This window comes from Tachyglossus aculeatus, chromosome 10 (genome assembly GCF_015852505.1).
Source record: "Tachyglossus aculeatus isolate mTacAcu1 chromosome 10, mTacAcu1.pri, whole genome shotgun sequence".
Taxonomy (NCBI): domain Eukaryota; kingdom Metazoa; phylum Chordata; class Mammalia; order Monotremata; family Tachyglossidae; genus Tachyglossus; species Tachyglossus aculeatus.
The window spans coordinates 4,375,833-4,389,481 of NC_052075.1; the positions used below are offsets into that span (position 1 = coordinate 4,375,833).

The 13,649-nt window shown below is 51.5% G+C and overlaps 1 protein-coding gene across 2 annotated transcripts in view; it reads right to left on the reverse strand.

Moving 5' to 3' along the window:
• JAK1 (Janus kinase 1) overlaps positions 1-6,901 on the reverse strand; it is a 129,538-nt gene extending 122,637 nt beyond the window's left edge. For both annotated transcript variants that reach the window (XM_038753303.1, XM_038753300.1), the window contains exon 1: positions 6,792-6,901. The gene's annotated coding sequence lies outside the window, so the exon portion shown is untranslated. The remainder of the gene's footprint in view (positions 1-6,791) is intronic.
• Positions 6,902-13,649: the final 6,748 nt, after the last annotated feature.

Genomic DNA, 13,649 nt, shown 5'->3' on the forward strand with positions numbered 1-13,649 from the left:
CTTGGGAAGTACAAGTTGGCAACATATAGAGACAGTCCCTACCCAACAGTGGGCTCACAGTCTAGAAGGGGGAGACAGACAACAAAACAAAGCATATTAACAAAATAAAATAAATAGAGGTCGTGGGTTCTAACCCCGGCTTCACCACTTCTAAGCTGTGTGACTTCGGGCAACTCACTTCACTTCTCTGTGCCTCAGTGACCTCATCTGTTAAATGGGGATTAAGACTGTGATCCCCATGTGGGACAACCTGATTACCTTGTATCTCCCCCAGTGCTTGGCACAGAGTAAGCGCTTAAAAATACCATTTATTATTGCTCTCCAAACCAACCTCAAGTTTGTCTCTCTTACCAAACACCATCATGCGCTATGTCAGGGCCAGCCCTGGGCATTTTGGCGTGTTGCGTGAAACTACCTTGGATGAAGCACCCAGTAAGTGCTCAATAAATACCACTGATGATGATGCGTGAGCCACGGCTACTAATTCGACTGGACTCTCCCAAGGGCTTACTCTGGTGCCCTAAATCAGCAGATGCTCAAAAATGGCTAACTGCAGTGTGTCTGCGGTAAGGTATGCAAGGTGACCAGTCAATGGTATTTGAGCGCTTACTCTGTACAAAGCCCTGGACTATCAATCAACCGTCATTACTGAGCGCTTACTGTGTGCAGAGCACTGTAGTAAGGGCTTGGGAAAGTACAATGCAGCAATAAAGAGAGACAATCCCTGCCCGCAAGGGGCCCACAGTTTGGGGGTGGAGACAGACATCAGTAGAACAGTGCTTGGCGCATAGTAAGTGCTTAACAAATACCATTATTATTATTAAACAGACACCAATAGACTGGTCTGAGGGTCATTAGCATCTCCACCCCAGGGCTTTGGCTCAACCGACTGGATTACTGCATCAACCTCCTCTCTGATCTCCCATCCTCCTGCCTCTCCCCACTTCAGTCTATACTTCTGCTGCCCAGATCAAACACTCTGGGAATGTTACTCCCCTCCTCAAAAATCTCCAGTGGCTGCCTGTCAACCTACGAATCAAGCAGAAACTCCTCACTCTCAGCTTCAAGGCTGTCCATCACCTCTCCCTCTCCTACTTCACCTCCCTTCTCTCCTTCTCCAGCCCAGCCTGCACCCTCCACTCCTCTGCCGCTAACCTCCTCACTGTACCTTGTTCTCACCTGTCCCGCCGTTGAACCCTGGCCCACAACGCCCTCCCTCCACACATCTGCCAAGCTAGCTCTCTTCCTCCCTTCAAAGCCCTACTGAGAGCTCACCTCCTCCAGGAGGCCTTCCCAGACTGAGCCCCCTTTTTCCTCTCCCCCTCCCCATCCCCACAGCATCTGTATATATATTTGTACAGATTTATTACTCTAATTTACTTGTTAATGATGTGCATATAGCTTTAATTCTATTTGTTCTGACGATTTTGACGCCTGCCTACATATTTTGTTTTGATGTCTGTCTCCCCCTTCTAGACTGTGAGCCCGTTGTTGGGTAGGGACCATCTCTTGTACTTCCAAAGTGTTTAGTACAGTGTGCTGCACACAGTAAGCGCTCAATAAATACGACTGAATGAATGAATGACCGAACAAGCCAAGGAGTCCTCAGTAATTAGTTTCTCAGAACCTTTGGGGGCAGAAAGGACCATCTAGGAGAAGCATCCTGGACCCACCTAGGAGAGGGGCTGTGGCAGGGGTGAGTGCAGGTTGAGGTTCATTCTCTCCAACAAAATCCATTGATGATTTTGGGGTCCCAGAAGAATGGCCCAGAGCCTCTGCCCACCCTAAAGGCACTACAACTTTCTCCCAGATTTCTCAATTCTAACGCCAAGACAAGTGGGGCCTGGATTCCCTGAACAAAGACTCTCATACGTAGTTCCCAAAGCGTCGCTCGGACTTTCAAAGAGACCCTTATTCAGCGGCTTTGGTCTCTTTAATAAAATGCCTGCATGGGCAAACTCCATCTCCCAAACACCATTCGGGAGAGAAAATTATAGCTAAAATCAGTAGTCACACACACTCTCTGCCGCCTTTGATTTTCTCAAACTCCATTTTAGAATAATAATAATGGCATTTATTAAGCACTTACTATGTGCAAAGCACTGTTCTAAGCGCTGGGGAGGTTACAAGGTGATCAGGTTGTCCCACGGGGGACTCACAGTCTTAATCCCCATTTTCCAGATGAGGGAACTGAGGCCCAGAGAAGTGACACAGTCACACAGCTGACAATTGGTGGAGCCGGGATTTGAACCCCTGACCTCAGACTCCAAAGCCCGTGCTCTTTCCTCTGAGCCATGCTGCTTCTCCATTTTATCTTGAAATACCACTGTGTTCGTTTGTTTACAGGAGCAAAATTTTGTTTTCTCACTAACCCAAAAATTACTCATGTTTCCCAAGGCAAAGAATGGGATTAAACCAATCCCATTGAACACACCTGGGCTGGGACAGACCTCATATGGGTGTGTTCCAGAATTCTAAAATAAGAGAACACCTGAGTTCTCATTCACTGCATTTGAATAAATCTTTCCAGGTGGCAAACTTCCTGCATATTATTATGATCAATTCTCCGAAGTGGTTTAAATTTTACGTGCCAAAAATAGCTCCCCAGATTACAGGGACATGGTATCTAGGTCCCCTTTGAGAGGAAATGGGATAAACTGGATGCATCAACTCTAAATCACGGGTCGGCTCTGGGTTAGGGAATTTCTCCTGATCCTTTGAAAATAGCTCCCCAGATTACAGGGACATGGTACCTAGGTCCCCTTTGAGAGGAAATGGGATAACCTGGATGCATCAACTCTAAATCACAGGTCGGCTCTGGGCTAGGGAATTTCTCCTGATCCTTCAAAACACTCGAAGACAGGATAGGCTCGCTCTTAACCATCGTCCTACGCGAACGGCTGATTCAAAAAGAGTTCCTATAACCGAAGACAAGTAGCCCGGCCTTAGACTTCTTCCTAATCGTTTACAATTGATTGCTCTCACTTAACTACCAAGGGTTTTAAATACTTCCCGAAAGCAGGCAGACCAATTTCCAAGATGGAAACTTCTCCACCGAGACGACTGAAGACCCCCCCTGCCCGTTTTAAGCCATTAATCGCGTCTGGTATGATGCTTCCCCGGTCCAAGGGCAGCAGTTAATCGTATCTTTGTCGGCGATATTAAGTGAGCTGCCACTAGGATGAATGGATGCATTTTCCCATCAATGGTCACAAGGAGCAGGGCAGATAAGAGATCCAAATTTGGTGACCATGCACCTTGGAAAAACCCGATTCCATCCTCCTTTCCCTTAGAGAAGTTTTGGCTGAACAGAACTAGTGACCATCCCCACCTACTCATCCTGTGCCCACCGAGGCCTGCTTGAAGGAGTCTGCAACCCTCGCTCCAAAAGGGAAGAGTGTGTTTCTGCCACCCCTCTGCCCCCAAAGATGCCCCTTGGCCAGAAGACAAGAGTTCTAAATGCCACTTGGCCACTTGTCTGCTGTGTGTGACCCTGGGCAAGTCACTTCACTGCCTCAGTTACTACATCTAGACTGTGAGCCCACTTCTAGACTGTGAGCCCATTGTTGGGTAGGGACTGTCTCTATATGCTGCCAACTTGTACTTCCCAAGCGCTTAGTACAGTGCTCTGCACACAGTAAGCGCTCAATAAATACGATTGATTGATTGATCTGGAAAACAGGGATTAAGACTGAGCCCCATGTGGGACAGGGATCATGTCCATCCTTATAAGCTTGTATCTGCCCCGGCATTTAGTACAGCGCTTGGCACGTAATAAGCACTTAACCCAAGAAAATGCAGACCGATGGGTGCGCTTAATCTGGGGTCTTAATTTGGGGATTAAGACTGTGAGGCCCCCGTGGGACAACCTGATCAATCAATCGTATTTATTGAGCGCTTACTGTGTGCAGAGTACTGAACTAAGCGCTCGGGAAGTACAAGTTGGCAACATATAGAGACAGTCCCTACCCAACAGTGGGCTCACAGTCTAAAAGGGGGAGACAGAGAACAAAACCAAACATACTAACAAAATAAAATAAATAGAATAGATATGTACAGGTAAAATAGAGTAATAAATATGTACAAACTTATACATATATACAGGTGGTGTGGGGAAGGAGGTAAGATGGGGGGATGGAGAGGGGGGCGAGGGGGAGAGGAAGGGAGGGGCTCAGTCTGGGAAGGCCTCCTGGAGGAGGTGAGCTCTCAGTAGGGCCTTGAAGGGAGGAAGAGAGAACCTCCCCGGCACCTAGAACGGTGCTTTGCATATAGTAAACGCTCAATAAATACCATCATTATTATTACTAAGCACTTAGTACAGTACTCTGCAAAGTAAGCGCTCAATAAATACAACTGAATGAATGAATGGGGTCACCTGCACTTGGGGTTCACCGCTTTCCAGGTCTCCAGACAGTAAACTCGTTATGGGCAGAGAACATGTCTCCTAATTCTGTTGTGCTCTCCCAAGCGCTTAGAACAGTGCTCTGCACCTAGTAAGCACTCAATAGATAACACTGCTTCACTTCTCTCCCCTCCCTCCTCCTGAATCAAGCACAAAGATCTATTGGGGTTGGGGGGCACGAGGCAGGGGGGTGTAAGACCGGTGGTCTGGTTTGCAACGTGGCTTAGTTTAAAGAGCCCGGGCTTGGGAGTCAGAGGTCATGGGTTCTAATCCTGACTCCACCACTTGTCTGCTGTGCGACCTTGGGCAAGCCACTTCACTTCTCTGGGCCCCAGTTTCCCTCATCTGTAAAAGGTGGATGAAGACTGAGCCCCATGTAGGACAACCTGATGACCTTGGATCTACCCCAGCGCTTGGTACATAATACCACTGTTATTATTATTATTATCCAACCTAGCACTTAGTACAGTGCCTGGCCCATAGAATAATGGTATTTATTTTATTAATGATGTGTATATACCTATAATTCTATTTATTCTGATGGTATTGACACCTGTCTACATGTTTTGTTTTGTCACCTATCTCCCCATTTTAGACTGTGAGCCCATTGTTGGGTAGGGATGGTCTCTATATGTTGCTGAATTGTACTTTCCAAGTGCTTAGACCAGTGTTCTGCACACAGTAAGCGCTCAATAAATACAACTGAATGAAAGAATATCTGCCAAGCACTCTTCTAAGCACTGGGGGAGATACAAGATCATCAGGTTGTCCCCCATGGGGCTCACAGTCTTCATCCCCATTTTCCAGAGGAGGGGACAGGGGCCCAGAGAAGTGACTTGCCCAAAGTCACCTGGCTCACGAGTGACAGAGGCGGAATTGGAACCCATGACCTCTGACACCCAAGCCCGGGCTCTTTCCACTGAGCCTTATTATTGGGAAGCAGCGTGGATCAGTCACTTCATTTCCCTGGGCCTCAGTTCCCTCATCTGTAAAATGGGGATGGAGACTGTGAGCCCCCCCATGGGACAACCTGATCATCTTGTATCCCCCCCAGTGCTTAGAACAGTGCTTGGCACATAGTAAGCACTTAACAAATGCCATGATGATGATGATGGTCATCATCCAGCATGGCTTAAAGGAAAGAGCACGGGCCTGAGAGTCAAGGGTCATGGGTTCAAATCCCGGCTCTGCCAACTGTCAGCTGTGTGACTTTGGGCAAGTCACTTCGCTTCTCTGTGTCTCAGTGACCGGCTCTGCCAACTGTCAGCTGTGTGACTTTGGGCAAGTCACTTAGCTTCTCTGTGTACTTCCCAAGCGCTTAGTACAGTGCTCTGCACACAGTAAGGGCTCAATAAATACGATTGAATGAATGTCTCAGTGACCTCATCTGTAAAATGGGGATGAAGACTGGGGGCCCCACGTGGGGCAACCTGATCACCGTGCATTCCCCCTAGCGCTTAGAACAGTGCTTGGCACATAGTAAGCGCTTAACAAATGCCAATCATCATCATCATCATCCCAAGCGCTTAGCAGCGTGGCTTAGTGGAAAGAGCCCGGGCTTTGGAGTCAGAGGTCATGGGTTCAAATCCCGGCTCCGCCAACTGTCAGCGGTGTGACTTTGGGCGAGTCACTTAACTTCTCTGGGCCTCAGTTCCCTCATCTGTAAAATGGGGATGAAGACTGTGAGCCCCCCCGTGGGACCACCTGATCACCTTGCAACCTCCCCAGCGCTTAGAACAGTGCTTTGCGCATAGTAAGCGCTTAATAAATGCCATTATTATTATTATTAGGCTGTGCACACCATAAGCGCTCATTCCTTCATTCATTCAATCGTATTTAGTGCTAAGCGCTTAGTGCTAAGTGCTTAGTACAGTGCTCTGCACACAGTAAGCGCTCAATAAATACGATTGATGATGATGATTTACTGAGCGCTTCCTGGGTGCAGAGCGCTGTACTAAGCGCTTGGGAAGTCCAAGTCGGCCGCATATAGACAGATACGACTGATTGAATTATTATTATCCAGAGACGGGGGCGTGGGGGGGGGGGGGAGGGAGTAAGAGGGGTGGGGTCCCCTATCCTGACCCTCAAGTGACCCGGGGGGGCGGGTGACCTCTGACCTCTGACCGGGCCGCGCAGGATGTGTCGCCCCACAGGGACAGGATGTCAGGCACCAGGCTCCCATCTTGTTTACGAGAACGGCGGGGGATGGGGGAGACGCCCCTCCGCCGCCGCCGCCGTCGCCGCTGCTGGACGCCCCCTCTCCCGTCCCCTCCCCCCCCCCTCCTCCTCCTCCTCTTCCTCCCCGTTCGGCGGGGGGGGGGGGGGGGAAGGTCAGGGGGCGTCTCCCCCAGCCCCGCTCTCACTCACTCACTCACTGAGAGTCACTCACCTCTCCGGCGGACGGGCGGGGGGGGCCTCGGGGCTCAGTCGGCCGGGCCCGGGGGGGGGCCCCGGCATGGCCGGAGGACGACGAGGAGGCTCGGGAAGGGACGGGAAGGGACGGGAAGGGACGGGACGGTCCTGTCCTCTCCTCTCCTCTCCGCTCCGCTCCGGCTCCGCCCGCCGTCGCCTCACACCTCGCCTCAGACGCCGCCGCTGCCGACGCCGACGACGACGAGGCCCGTCTGACGTCACCTGAGTGACAGCCGGAGGGCGGGGCTTGCGTCGCCCCGCCCCGCCGCGGCCGGACGTCTGACGTCACCTGACTGACAGCCGGGGGGCGCGGCCTCCTGCTCCCCGCCGCGGCCGGACGTCTGACGTCACCTGATTGACAGGCGGAGGGCGGCACCTGCGTCTCGCTGCCGCGGGCGGACGTCTGACGTCACCTGCGTGACAGCCGGAGGGCGGGACTTGCGTCGCCCCTCCGGGGCCGGACGTCTGACGTCACCCGACAGACGGCCGGAGGGCGGGGCCTCCAGCTCCCCGCCGCGGCCGGACGTCCGACGTCACCTGATTGACAGCCGGAGGGCGGGACCTGCGTCTCGCTGCCGCGGGCGGACATCTGACGTCACCTGACTGACGGCCGGGGGGCGGGGCTTGCGTCGCCCCTTCGCGGCCGGACGTCTGACGTCACCTGACAGACGGCCTGGGGGCGGGGCCTCCTGCTCCCCGCCGCGGCCGAACGTCTGACGTCACCTGATTGACAGCAGGAGGGCGGGGCCTGCACCGCCCCGCCGCGGGAGGACATCTGACGTCACCTGACTGACAGCCGGGGGGCGGGGCCTGCACCTCCCCCTCCGCGGCCGGGCGTCTGACGTCACCTGAGTGACAGCCGGAGGGCGGGATTTGCGTCGCTCCTTCGCGGCCGGACGTCTGACGTCACCTGACTGACAGCGGGGGGCGGGGCCTGCACCGCCCCTTCGCGGCCGGACGTCTGACGTCACCTGCTTGACAGCCGGAGGGCGGGACCTGCGTCTCGCTGCCGCGGGCGGACGTCTGACGTCACCTGTGACAGCCGAAGGGCGGGGCCTGCACCGCCCCTCCGGGGCCGGACGTCTGGCGTCACCTGAGTGACAGCCGGGGGGCGGGGCCTCCTGCTCCCCGCCTAGGCCGAACGTCTGACGTCACCTGATTGACAGCAGGAGGGCGGGACCTGCGTCTCGCTGCCGCGGCCGGACGCCTGACGTCACCTGACTGACAGCCGGGGGGCGGGACTTGCACCGCCCCGCCGCGGGCGGACGTTTGACGTCACCTGAGTGACAGCCGGAGGGCGGGGCCTGAACCTCCCCCTCCGCGGCCGGACGTCTGACGTCACCTGACAGACAGCCGGAGGGCGGGACCTGCGTCTCGCTGCCGTGGGCGGACGTCTGACGTCACCTGACTGACAGCCGGGGGCTGGACTTTCCCGCAGCCGCTTTGGCCCGCCAGACGTCACCTGAATGACAGCCGGAGGGCGGGGCCTGCTCCTCCCCGTCGCGGCCGGACGCCTTACGTCACCTGACTGACAACCGGGGGGTGGTGCTTTTAGGCCCGCCTGTCACCTGAGTGACAGCCGGAGGGCGGGGCCTGAGCCACCCCGCCGCTGCCGTACGTCTGACGTCACCTGAGTGACACCCAAAGGGGCGGGGACTGCACCTCTCCGCCGCTGCCGTACCCCTGACGTCACCTGAGTGACAGGTGGGGAGGCGGAGTCTGAGCCCCCCCCACTGACGTCACTTGAGTTAAGTCCCGGAGGGAGGGACCGCCGCCTCCCCGCCGCTGCGATTCGCCAGACGTCACTTGAGTGACAGTCCGAGGGGAGGGGCCGTCGCCCAGCTACGCCTGACGTCACCTGAGTGACGGCCCTGGGGGCGGGGCCTCCGCTTTCCCGCCCTGCGATTCATTCATTCATTTCATTCAATCGCATTTATTGAGCGCTTACTGTGTGCAGAGCACTGGACTAAGCGCTTGGGAAGTACAAGTTGGAAACATATAGAGACGGGCCCTACCCAGCAGCGGGCTCACAGTCTAAAAGGGGGAGACAAAGAACAAAGCAAAGCATATTAACAAAATAAAATGAATAGAATAAATATATACCAAAAAAATTAATGAATAAATAGACTAATAGATTCGCCTGACGTCACTTGAGTGACGGCCCGGGGGGAGGGGCATCCTCTTCCCCGCCCTGCGATTCGCCTGACGTTCTTTGAGTGACAGTCCGGGGGCGGGGCCTTCGCTTCCCCGCTCTGCGATTCGTCTGACGTCACTTGAGTGACGGCCCGGGGGCGGGGCCTCCGCTTCACCTCCCTCTGGGGGGGCGCGGCCTCCGAATCCCCGCCCTGTGACTCGCCTGACGTCACGTGAGTGACGGACCGGGGGCGTGGCCTCCGCTTCCCCGCCCTGCGATTCGCCTGACGTCACTTGAGTGACAGCTCGAGGGGAGGGGGGCCGCCGTCGGCCCCGCCCCCGTCTCGGCCGCGCGCGTGCGCAGGGAAGGTGGAACTGGGCGCGCCCCTGCTGGGAGGCCGCGGACATTCAATCATGATCAATCAATCAATCAATCAATCGTATTTATTGAAAGCTTACTATGTGCAGAGCACTGGACTAAGCGCTTGGGAAGTCCAAGTCGGCAACATCTAGAGACGGTCCCTACCCAACAACGGGCTCACAGTTGAGAAGGGGGAGACAGACAACAGAACAAGTCGTCAGAATCAATAGAGATAAAGCTAGATGCACATCATTAACCAAATAAATAAAATAGTAAAGATGTACAAGTAAAATGAATAGAGTAATAAATCTGTACAAACATTCATTCATTCGTTCAATCGTTTATTGAGCACTTACTGTGTGCAGAGCACTGTACTAAGCACTTGGGAAGTACAAGTTGGCAACATATAGAGACCGTCCCTTCCCAACAGTGGGCTCACAATCTCGAAGGGGGAGACAGACAACAAAACAAAACATATTAACAAAATAAAATAGAATAGATATGTACAAACATATATACAGGTGCTGTGGGGAGAGGAAGGAGGTAGGGCCGGGGGGATGGAGAAGCAGCGTGTCTCAGTGGAAGGAGCCCAGGCTTTGGAGTCAGAGGTCATGGGTTCAAATCCTGCCTCCACCACTTTTCAGCTGGGTGACTTTGGGCAAGTCACTTCACTTCTCTGGGCCTCAGTTACCTCATCTGTAAAATGGGGATGAAGACTGTGAGCCTCCCGTGGGGCAACCTGATCACCCTGTAACCTCCCTAGCGCTTAGAACAGTGCTTTGCACATAGTAAGCGTTTAATGAATGCTATCATTATTATTATGGGGAGGAGGGGAGGAAAACGGGGGCTCAGTTTGGGAAGGCCTCCTGGAGGAGGTGAGCTCTCAGTAGGGCTTTGAAGGCTTAGAGAAGCAGCGTGGCTCAGTGGAAGGAGCACGGGCTTTGGAGTCACAGGTCATGGGTTCGAATCCCACTCCCCCACGTCTGCTGTGTGACCTCGGGCAAGTCACTTCACTTCTCTGAGCCTCAGTTACCTCATCTGTAAAATGGTGATTAAGACTGTGAGCCCCACATGGGACAACCTCATCACCTTGTATCCCCCCAGCTCATAGAACAGTGCTTTGCACATAGTAAGCGCTTAACAAATGCCATTATTAATTAGTATTATTAAGGGAGGAAGAGAGCTTGCTTGGCGGATGTGCGGAGGGAGGGCATTTCGGGCCAGCGGGGGACGTAGGCTGGGGGTCGGGTGTGTGTGTGTACATGCATACATACACATGAACACACACACACATACACACATCCCCAGCAATGAGGCACACCCTGTACAGCACGTCACAATGTACACACCACAGCACAACTCAACACACGCAGCCAACCCGCAACACAGAGCCAACACACCCACAGGTATGCAAAGCATGGCTTAGTGGATAAAGCACCAGCTTGGGAGTCAGAGAGTTGTGGGTTCTAATCTCGACTCCGACACTCATTCATTCATTCAATCGTATTTATTGAGCACTTACTGTGTGCAGAGCACTGTACTAAGCGCTTGGGAAGTCCAAGTCGGCCACATAGAGAGACGGTCCCTACCCAGCAGCGGGCTCACAGTCTAGAAGGGGGAGACAGACAGCAAAACAGAACTTATTAACAAAATAAAATAAATAGAATAAATGTGTACACGTAAAATAGAGTAATAAATATTCGTTCACTCAATCGTATTTATTGAGCGCTTACTGTGTGCAGAGCACTGTCCTAAGCGCTTGGGAAGTCCAAGTCGGCCACATGGAGAGACGGTCCCTACCCAACAGCGAGCTCACAGTCTGGAAGGGGGAGACAGACAACAAAACAGAACTTATTAACAAAATAAAATAAATAGAATAAATGTGTACAAGTAAAATAAATAAATTCATTCAATCGTATTTATTGAGCTCACCTCCTCTAGGAGGCCTTCCCACACTGAGTCCCCCTTTTCCTCTGCTCCTCCTCCCCTCCCCATCGCCCCAACTCCCTCCCTCTGCTCTACCCCCCTCCCCGCTCCACAGCACTTGTTTATATATGTACATATTTATTATTCTACTTATAATAATAATGATGACATTTATTAAGCGCTTTCTACGTGCGAAGCACTGTTCTAAGCGCTGGGGAGTTTACAAGGTGATCGGGTTCATCCCCCCAGCCTTACCTCCTTCCCTTCCCCACAGCACCTGTATATATGTATATATGTTTGTACGTATTTATTACTCTATTTATTCATTTATTTTACTTGTACATATCTATTCTATTTATTTTATTTTGTTAATATGTTTGGTTTTGTTCTCTGTCTCCCCCTTCTAGACTGTGAGCCCACTGTTGGGTAGGGACTGTCTCTATATGTTGCCAACTTGTATTTCCCAAGAGCTTAGTACAGTGCTCTGCACACAGTAAGCGCTAAATAAATACGATTGATTGATTGATTGATTGATTGATTGATTTAGTATAGCGCTCTGCACACAGTAAGCGCTCAGTTAATACCCCTGAATGATTAGGGAGAAGATTGAAGCTCCTTTCGAGGTAGAATAAAGAAAGCAAGTCAGGGTAATGCAGAAGGGAGTGGGAAAAGAGGAAAGGAGGGCTGAGTCAGGGAAGGCCTTAGTATAGCGCTCTCATCATCATCATCATCAATCGTATTTATTGAGCGCTTACTATGTGCAGAGCCCTGTACTAAGCGCTTGGGAAGTACAAATTGGCAACATATAGAGACAGTCCCTACCCAACAGTGGGCTCACAGTCTAAAAGGGGGAGACAGAGAACAAAACCAAACATACTAACAAAATAAAATAAATAGAATAGATATGTACAAGTAAAATAAATAAATAAATAGAGTCATAAATATGTACAAACATATATACATATATACAGGTGCTGTGGGGAAGGGAAGGAGGTAAGATGGGGGGATGGAGAGGGGAACGAGGGGGAGAGGAAGGAAGGGGCTCAGTCTGGGAAGGCCTCCTGGAGGAGGTGAGCTCTCAGTAGGGCCTTGACACAGTAAGCGCTCAGTTAATACCCCTGAATGATTAGGGAGAAGATTGAAGCTCCTTTCAAAGTAGATTATCCCCACAGAGAGCCTAGAGAAACGGCTCCGTCTTTTTGTGATTCGGGGAGGGGAGGAGAGTGTCTCTCGTTTCAGAAGCGGGTAGCGGGGTCTTTCAAGTCTGGCACTGGGGCAGGAGGTCTGAACCAAAATTTAAATGAAAACTTAAACTTCAGTTTGCATATCTCAACTAGTAATCACCACTCTGTTTTTCTCCCGAAATCAGTCACAGCTTCTGCCTTGGGAACAAACAGAAATAAAATTTAAAAACACACCAACTGCACCTTGGAGGAGAATAATAAATGAGCTGTCATCATCTGTTTCAAAAGAAAACAGAAACTATCTGCATCTTCAAAATTGGACCTTCATTAAACATTCACTCCTCCTCCAGGAGGCCTTCCCAGACTGAGCCCCTTCCTTCCTCTCCCCCTCGTCCCCCTCTCCATCCCCCATCTTACCTCCTTCCCTTCCCCACAGCACCTGTATATATGGATATACGTTTGTACATATTTATGACTCTATTTATTTATTTTACCTGTACATATCTATTCTATTTATTTTATTTTGTTAGTATGTTTGGTTTTGTTCTCTGTCTCTCCCTTTTAGACTGTGAGCCCACTGTTGGGTAGGGACTGTCTCTGTATGTTGCCAATTTGTACTTCCCAAGCGCTTAGTACAGTGCTCTGCACATAATAAGCGCTTAATAAATACGATTGATGATGATGACTGTCTCTATATGTTGCCAACTTGTACTTCCCAAGCACTTAGTACAGTGCTCTGCACACAGTAAGCGCTCAATAAATATGATTGATTGATTGATTGATTGATTCACTGATTCAATCCAATAGTGTTTATCGGATATCTACTGTGTGCACACGACTGTACTATGACTATGTGGGTATTTGACCACAGAGGTAAAAGACACACTTCCTTAGACTGTGAGCCCCATGTGGGGCAGGGACTGTGTTAACTTGTGATAATGATGGTATTTGTTAAGCGCTTACTATGTGCAAAGCACTGTTCTAAGCGCTGGGGGGATACAAGGTGATCGGATTGTCCCATGGGGGGCTCACAGACTTAATCCCCATTTTACAGATGAGATAACTGAGGCACAGAGAAATTAAGTGATTTGCCCAAGGTCACACAGCTGACAAGTGGTGGAGCCAGGATTCGAACCCATAATAATAATAAAAAGAATGATGGCATTTATTGAGCGCCTACTATGTGCAAAGCACTGTTCTAAGCGCTGGGGAGGTTACAAGGTGATCAGGT